Source organism: Astatotilapia calliptera, chromosome 14 (assembly GCF_900246225.1).
Source record: "Astatotilapia calliptera chromosome 14, fAstCal1.2, whole genome shotgun sequence".
NCBI classification, from domain to species: Eukaryota; Metazoa; Chordata; class Actinopteri; order Cichliformes; family Cichlidae; genus Astatotilapia; species Astatotilapia calliptera.
This window is the reverse complement of record NC_039315.1, coordinates 39,066,698-39,075,583: the sequence shown is the minus strand read 5'-3', so window position 1 is coordinate 39,075,583 and position 8,886 is coordinate 39,066,698. Positions and strand designations below refer to the sequence as shown.

Below are 8,886 nucleotides of genomic sequence, written 5' to 3'. Positions count from 1 at the left end.
GAGAGGATAAAGAGCTGGTCCAGTGTTCCGCGACCAGGACGAAAACCGCATTGTTCCTCCTGTATCCGAGGTTCGACTAGCGGACGAACTCTCCTTTCCAGCACCCTGGCATAGACTTTCCCAGGGAGGCTGAGGAGTGTGATCCCCCTGTAGTTGGAACACACCCTCCGGTCTCCCTTCTTAAAGATGGGGACCACCACCCCAGTCTGCCAGTCCAGGGGTACTGCCCCTGATCTCCACGCAACATTGTAGAGGCGTGTCAACCAGGACAGCTCTACAATGTCCAGAGCCTTCAGGAACTCAGGGCGGACCTCATCAACACCAGGGGATATGCCACCAAGGAGTTGTTTAACTGCCTCAGTGACCTTGCCCCTGGAAATTGGCGGGTCATTCCCCTCATCCCCAGACTCTTGCTCCTCCTCGGAAGACATGTCAGTGGCATTAAGGAGGTCCTCGAAGTATTCCTTCCACCACCTGACAATTTTCTCAGTCGACGTCAGCAGCGCTCCGCCAGCACTATACACAGTGCAGGTAGAGCACCGCTTTCCCTTCCTGAGACGCCTGACAGTTTGCCAGAATCTCTTGCAACGGACAACTGTTGCAAGAGCTTGGTTCGCATTGCCGGCAATAAAGTCGGGCTTGTTCCCAGTGGGTGATGGGCTCTGCCAGTGCTGCCCTTTGTCACCGGTTCTGTTCATAATTTTTATGGACAGGATTTCTAGGCGCAGCCAAGTGGCGGAGTGGGCTTTCACTTTGGTGGCCTCAGAATCTCATCTCTGATTTTTGCAGATGATGTGGTTCTGTTTGCTTCATCGGGTCTCCAGCTCGCACTGGAACGGTTCGCAGCCGAGTGTGAAGCAGCGGGAATGAGGCTCAGCACCTCCAAATCTGAGGCCATGGTTCTCAGCCGGAAAAGGGTGGAGTGCCCACTCCGGGTCAGGGATGAGTTCCTGCCCCAAGTGGAGGAGTTCAAGTATCTCGGGGTCTTGTTCGCGAGTGATGGGAGAAGGGAGCCGGAGACCGACAGACAGATTGGGGCTGCAGCTGCAGTAATGCAGACGCTGCACCGGTCCGTCGTGGTGAAGAGGGAGCTGAGTGTAAAAGCAAAGCTCTCAATTTACCGGTCGATCTACGTCCCTACCCTCACCTATGGCCACGAGCTGTGGGTAGTGACCGAAAGAATGAGATCGCGGATACAAGCGGCAGAAATGAGGTTCCTCCGAAGGGTGGCTGGCCTCTCCCTTAGAGATAGGGTGAGAAGTTTGGCCATCCGGGAGGGGCTCAGAGTAGAGCCGCTGCTGCTCCACATCGAAAGGAGCCAGCTGAGGTGGTTCGGGCATCTGACAAAGATGCCTCCTGGGTGAGGTGTTCCGGGCATGTCCCACTGGGAAGAGGTCCCGAGGCAGACCCAGGACACGCTGGAGAGATTATATCTCTCGGCTGGCCTGGGAACGCCTTGGTGTTCCCCTGGATAAGCTGGAGGAGGTGGCTGGGGAGAGGGAGGTCTGGGCCTCTCTGCTTAGGCTGCTGCCCCCGCGACCCGGCCTCGGATAAAACGGATGAAGATGGATGGATGGAACATGCACCGCTAGCTCACGTGACTGACTGTCTCCATAGTTACATCGTATATTATTAGCTATGTAAACAGCTTCCAAAGATACCGCCATAGCTCTCTGCAGCTGTAACACTTTCCCACTTTGCAAATCATTTCACGTTTTTGATAGTTATGAAGACAGAATATGTTTTTAAGGTCATGCTAGGCGGTTGCTATGGTGGTTGCTGTGGACTTGGGTGGACCGCGTCCGATTCCTGTTATTAGCTGTCCGCCGTAGGAAGGCTGCGTTCCATTTACAAGTAGTGACAGTCTGCCGTAACTCGAACTCAAACCCCGCTTTGATCTTTAATTATAGGCCTTTTATAGCCGTTCATGACACGCACACACACACATAAAGCACTTTGCCTCACCATGAGAATGCAACTTTACCTAACCTATCCTTTAAAGTATTTGATATAGGATAGAAAAATGAAGAAACCAAAGATTTAATGATGAAGACTCTGGGTTCTGTAGTTCACGTTTTACAGTCCTGAATGACTCTTTGCATATAATTTATTGAAGAGGAGTTTAGAATGCACTTTACATTTAGACTGTTGCTGTTTAATATTTTACATTGTTGCCGTGTTATGTCATGAATAAGGATCACCTACTGGGGGTTTGATGGATCAGCTGGACAATACAGTCAAAGACAGACTTCATTCATCATATGCAAGAATCCTAGTTGGATTTTTGTTGTCACTCATGTTTTTGAACCAAATATTGAAAACAATTCTGACAGACTGGATACCTGGCCAGGTGTACATTACCTTGTACTCAAGCATCCCAGGACAGAGCCCTGCCCCACCATGAGCCTGGGTGGATATGTGGTTATAATATAAAAGGACCGATACTGAATATGAATATTTCATGAAAATTGAATTATAATACAAATTAGTAATAAGGGTTTCTCTGTGCCCTTATCTACCCCATACTCTAAGAGCTGCGGGCAGAGAGGGTGACAGGAGAGGATGGCACTGAAGAGAAGATTCTCGGTTTCTGGAGTCTCCTGGTCCTGTCAGTATTAGTAGGATGCATCTGCTGTGTCTTCTCGTGGATCTCACCTACCTTGACTCGTTCCAGCCTGGTATGGATTTCCCAACACTGCGAACAGTGGCCCATGTCAGAGATGTATTACATACAGTATGTCTGAATTGCTAACCCTAACCCTAACCCTAGCTCAACAGACCACAATGCCCTGGACTGTCAGTATTATTACATGCTGTGAACATAAGTAGCTTTGATCACAGTTTATGTTGTAAAAGGAATATTGAAAGAAAGATCAACACTGTGATATTATTTCTTCCAAACTGACCAGAAATATGCTTGTCAGACTCTCACAGCAAAGGATCAGACTCACTGTGCATGACGGCTCGGGCCAATGATGTCTGTTAGATTGTCAGTTGTTTAGTGTGCTTCTGTACAGTTAGGGTCACCATCTCTATTTCAGAATAATTAATATGCGGAAAACACTAAAAGTTGATTGTCTTCCAATATTGTAGCATAATTAAAAAACTTTGACTTTGTAAGTACATATTATTAGTCCTAATGCCAGTATGATTCTTCATAACTCCTGCTTTGAAATACTGAACTTTAAAATTTACTTGATGAAAGATAATTTACAGTGGCACTCTGTCAGGATAATTCTGACTATAAGATCACTCTATTAATCTGAATCCTTCTGAAATGTGCTGTGAATGAATGCTGATGCAACTCACTGTGGGAAAGCTGTTAATAAAATGAATCTCACATGCAACACATTCACAGAGGAAGAGGACACAAAGGGAGGACATGCAGAGGCTGTGTTAAAGTCAGAAATCCAAATCTTTAGTCAAAAACAGGCGGCGGTTACAAACAGGAAGACAAGCAGTCCATCAAACAGTCTACAGGGTCAAACATACAGAGAATTCAAACAGCAGTAAAAAAATAACTGGACTCTGAAAAACTTAAAGCAATGTGTGACGCAATAAAAGGAAGCAGCGCAGTATATTCACTGAATTATCATCAATTACAAAAGAGAAAAGGAGAAAAACGATGATTTCTAAGAAAATAAACCTTGATGGAAATATACGGAATGTAAACTGTGTGAGTTTGGTGAACTTTGTTAGTAACAAATGAGGTAAAAAAAAAAAAAGGGAGAGACAAAAACTCAGTATTCATTAATAATTAGAAAGCATCTAAACATTCTGGTCGTGGATTTTTACAGTCTTAGTTCCGCTCGCTGTCATCATTATAATCATCATGATCAATGGCGAGGTCCTGAGGTGGGCGGGACTGTCTCTGGTGATGTCACCATGAAGGAACAGCATCTGGCACGTGTTGCTGAAACATCCCAGTACACTGGTGTAGTTTCCTCTCCAGCTGTTTGACATTTGACACTTCAACATTAAGGAGAAGAAGAAGAAACAGTGTTAGGTCAGGTGACCACATGGTTTCTAAAGTAACTGACAGGAAGTAACCAGGCCGTTAGAAATGGATGGCATGTGTTTAGAGTTACTGTAGTTGGGTAACTCTACTTACCAAAAGCAGCAGCACACAGATGAAGGATCAGATGCTGAATGTTGCAGGAACATGCTCATGTGTGGTGGTCATTCAGTGCTGCTCCGGCAGGTTAGACAGTCCAAGACTGATATACTGCCCATCTGAGAGTTTGAAAACACACATGCAAAGATTTATTTTGTATTACAGTCAAAGTTGGATGTTCATTTCTGTCCTTTAAAAATGTTTGTGTATTTGAAAGCACTAACATTTAAGGATGACTTGGATCGTCTCCTTTAAAGGGGAGACAAGTGTATCCACTGATCCACGTCACTTTACCTGGATGATGACTCCAGGAAACACTCCTAATATAACCAAGCAAATAAATAATATTGAAGATTTACTTACATCATTACAAAAACATCAAAAACATCTCCTTTGATTCTATTTCTCCATTCCTGCTGAACATCAGGCAACAAATATCTCAATAAATCACAGTAAAATGTAAAGCACATATTTTCTCTGCTTTGTCAAACCTCTGCAGAGCCTCTGTCAAGAAAAACATATCTGTAAGCATAAAACAAATATACATTTCATAACACGTCACTGGACAAACCTCAGTCAGTTGATTTCCTCTGTGCAGTGCAGACGAGCATCAGTCAGCAAGTCAAGGTGGTGAGATGGACTGGTGTCCTTTGTGACTCTGCTGGTTCTTCTGAGGAAACACCACCGTCTCTCCACACCGTCACCATCTGTGAGCACAAACTGCCGCTCTGCCAGCATGTAGGAAATCACATATCACACACAGGGGTGAAGAAACATCAGAGCTCAACTTTGGATACTTTAGATCTAAACAGATCAAAGTAGCTCTTAGTTTCAGCAATCAGACAAACAATGATACCAAACTGATTCTGTATGAATACAATATGGTATTTTCAATACAGGTGTCAAATTAATTCATTAAAACTAATACAGATATATGTATATATATTTTTGATAAATTAGTTTGCTAAATTATAAGAATATTTTTTTTAATTTTTTTTTTCATTTAACAATTGCAACTGAAAGAAATTAAATATTGAACAAAAATATTTTGTCACATTCTGAGCATGCTCAGCATGCTGACAGACTTGAAGTTGCTACAGATTTTAAAAAGTGATAATTATAGGGAAGAAACTTCTTTTTTTCATCCGTTTAATCAAACATTTGATGCCTCAGCTGTCTCAGTCCTATAGCATTCTGCAACTACAATTAACCTGAAGCTTGGATTTGGCTGCAGGTGCCCCTGTACATCCTTCTCAACATGTGGGTACCATTTAATCACACTTCTTCCTGAGCTTTGCTTTATCACAAGACCAAAGGTGGCATCCCGTGTCACAGTCTTCTCATCATCCAGAAGAAACATTTGAAGAAACATCATGGAGAAGAAACATTTACGTGCCTCCTGGTTTTGTTTTCTGATCCTGCAAAAAGACCGAGGACAACAAAGCCCAAAATTGATGATTCTCCTATCAGGGATCAGTAGAGTGTATTAACCTGTGGTATAAGCAGCAGTCACTGAAATATTACTGTTTCAGATAAGAAATCTAGCACATAAAAGCCAGGGTGGGAGGGATCTCTGCAAACTGACTTACCTCTGCAAGTGTGAAGCTCAACAAAAATCTGACTCTCCAGTCACAGACAAACAAAAACCTCCAGCTGGGAGATAGAAAACGCTGTCTGGGTCTTGCTGGATGTTGCTGGTCAGAGTCCACACATTAGCAGAGTGCTTCTTGGTCCCACTGACCCATGTGGACAGTGACTGTGGAGAACTGTTCTGGAAAACATAAAAGAGAATTAAAATAACAAAAAGCCAAAGAGGATTTCCACAAAGACTATCTTGGAATCAGCAATCAAAAACAAAACAAAACACTCGTTCATATTTCAATTAAATATGAACAGGTTCCTCAAATGTAAACAGTTCAGATCTGATTTAATTTAATTTCCTTCACACAGCACATTTGTCCAGGCTGACAGGTAAACATAGAATTAATCTCAGGTAACATGACTCATAGTAGAGATTCAGTAAGAAAGATTGCTAGCTCTAATATAATTACCACACAATCCAAGGACACACCAACAGCTCAGATTTCTAGAGCTATTTAAACAAATGTCTTCTGAATATTCAATTCATGTTCACAGTGGGAGGGTGGGAGGTGTCGTGGAATTTTTTAAATAAAGTCTGCAACACAGAAAGAGCTGTGATCAAGCTATTTATTACTGCGCCAACACACATCAAACATCACAGTTCAGTCATGTCAGCTCTGCCATAGAAGTTGTACTCCTACTCCTTTATGCATTCCAAGGAAGAGGGAGGAAGTTACAAACTGATTCTACCACACTTAGACGGATCAATGGTTATGCTGTTTTGTGCCCTTGGCGTTATCAGCACCTGTAAAGGGAGTTGTTTTCTCAAACTGCTGATGCTGAAGTAAGTTCATCTAGTTTTAGAAACTTTCACTGAACAGTCTATAACAGTGTCACAACTAAGCATATGCATAAGCACTTAAATACTTTAAATGAGAATAACAGAAAATTTATTTTACAGAGGCTAGAGCCTGTCCCAGTAGTCATAGGTAGAACACACCTGGACAGGTCACCAGTCTGTCAGAGGACTAACACAGAGACAGACATCAGAGTAACAAATCTATTTAAAATTAATGTAAGTTTGCTGCAGCTGTATGTATGAACATGTGTTTCTGTGCTCACAGTCCACCTCTCAGGAACCTGCAGTTCACTTTTAGTCTACTTTAAACAGACCTCACAAAAGGCTGATGTGGCTGGATCAGTAGTCTGATTTAAGTACGATACCTTTGGCCAGGGATTAATCTGGTACATCGCTTCACTGCAGTCTTATGTATTTTCCCCAAACCTGAATTAAAAAAATACTGATATATACAAATAACAGCTTCAGCTGATGCAGCCTGACTCAATCCTAAATGTTCAGCACACAGAGACACAGAGATACCGTTTAAAGTTTAGTGTTAACATGAGTCACAGATCATTTGCAGTATTACAGTGTCTGGCAGTCTCTGCATGATGTCCACGTCACTGTAAGTTTCTAGCTGACTCTCAAGTGTGACAGGTGTGCCAGCAGGAAAGAGTAATAATAGCCTGCATCCTGAGGTTTTTCATGCAGGATTAAAGGAGCCAGGCTTTGTTCACACAGCTAGGATTGTATTTTACACTGACCCTGGGTCATTATACAGACAGGAGTGCAGAATTATTAGGCAAGTTGTATTTTTGAGGAATCATTTTATTATTGAACAACAACCATGTTCTCAATGAACCCAAAAAACTCATTAATATCAAAGCTGAATGTTGTTGGAAGTAGTTTTTAGTTTGTTTTTAGTTTTAGCTATTTTAGGGGGATATATGTGTGTGCAGGTGACTATTACTGTGCATAATTATTAGGCAACTTAACAAAAAACAAATATATACCCATTTCAATTATTTATTTTTACCAGTGAAACCAATATAACATCTCCACATTCACAAATATACATTTCTGACATTCAAAAACAAAACAAAAACAAATCAGTGACCAATATAGCCACCTTTCTTTGCAAGGACACTCAAAAGCCTGCCATCCATGGATTCTGTCAGTGTTTTGATCTGTTCACCATCAACATTGCGTGCAGCAGCAACCACAGCCTCCCAGACACTGTTCAGAGAGGTGTACTGTTTTCCCTCCTTGTAAATCTCACATTTGATGATGGACCACAGGTTCTCAATGGGGTTCAGATCAGATCAGAAAGGTTTTTCTTCTTTTATACCCTTTCTTGCCAGCCACGCTGTGGAGTACTTGGACGCGTGTGATGGAGCATTGTCCTGCATGAAAATCATGTTTTTCTTGAAGGATGCAGACTTCTTCCTGTACCACTGCTTGAAGAAGGTGTCTTCCAGAAACTGGCAGTAGGACTGGGAGTTGAGCTTGACTCCATCCTCAACCCGAAAAGGCCCCACAAGCTCATCTTTGATGATACCAGCCCAAACCAGTACTCCACCTCCACCTTGCTGGCGTCTGAGTCGGACTGGAGCTCTCTGCCCTTTACCAATCCAGCCACGGGCCCATCCATCTGGCCCATCAAGACTCACTCTCATTTCATCAGTCCATAAAACCTTAGAAAAACCAGTCTTGAGATATTTCTTGGCCCAGTCTTGACGTTTCAGCTTGTGTGTCTTGTTCAGTGGTGGTCGTCTTTCAGCCTTTCTTACCTTGGCCATGTCTCTGAGTATTGCACACCTTGTGCTTTTGGGCACTCCAGTGATGTTGCAGCTCTGAAATATGGCCAAACTGGTGGCAAGTGGCATCTTGGCAGCTGCACGCTTGACTTTTCCCAGTTCATGGGCAGTTATTTTGCGCCTTGGTTTTTCCACACGCTTCTTGCGACCCTGTTGACTATTTTGAATGAAACGCTTGATTGTTCGATGATCACGCTTCAGAAGCTTTGCAATGTTGAGACTGCTGCATCCCTCTGCAAGATATCTCACTATTTTTGACTTTTCTGAGCCTGTCAAGTCCTTCTTTTGACCCATTTTGCCAAAGGAAAGGACGTTGCCTAATAATTATGCACACCTGATATAGGGTGTTGATGTCATTAGACCACACCCCTTCTCATTACAGAGATGCACATCACCTAATATGCTTAATTGGTAGTAGGCTTTCGAGCCTATACAGCTTGGAGTAAGACATCATGCATGAAGAGGATGATCTGGACAAAATACTCATTTGCCTAATAATTCTGCACTCCCTGTAAGTATCATACAGTTTAAAG

The 8,886-nt window shown here is 42.8% G+C and overlaps 1 long non-coding RNA gene across 1 annotated transcript; it reads right to left on the bottom strand.

Moving 5' to 3' along the window:
• Positions 1–3,741: 3,741 nt before the first annotated feature.
• On the bottom strand, positions 3,742–4,989 carry LOC113036474 (uncharacterized). Its single transcript, XR_003274461.1, has 4 exons — positions 4,686–4,989; positions 4,339–4,434; positions 4,112–4,233; positions 3,742–3,969 (listed from the first exon to the last, which is right to left on the bottom strand). It is a non-coding gene; the product is annotated as an uncharacterized LOC113036474 (long non-coding RNA).
• Between the last annotated feature and the right edge of the window lie 3,897 nt (positions 4,990–8,886).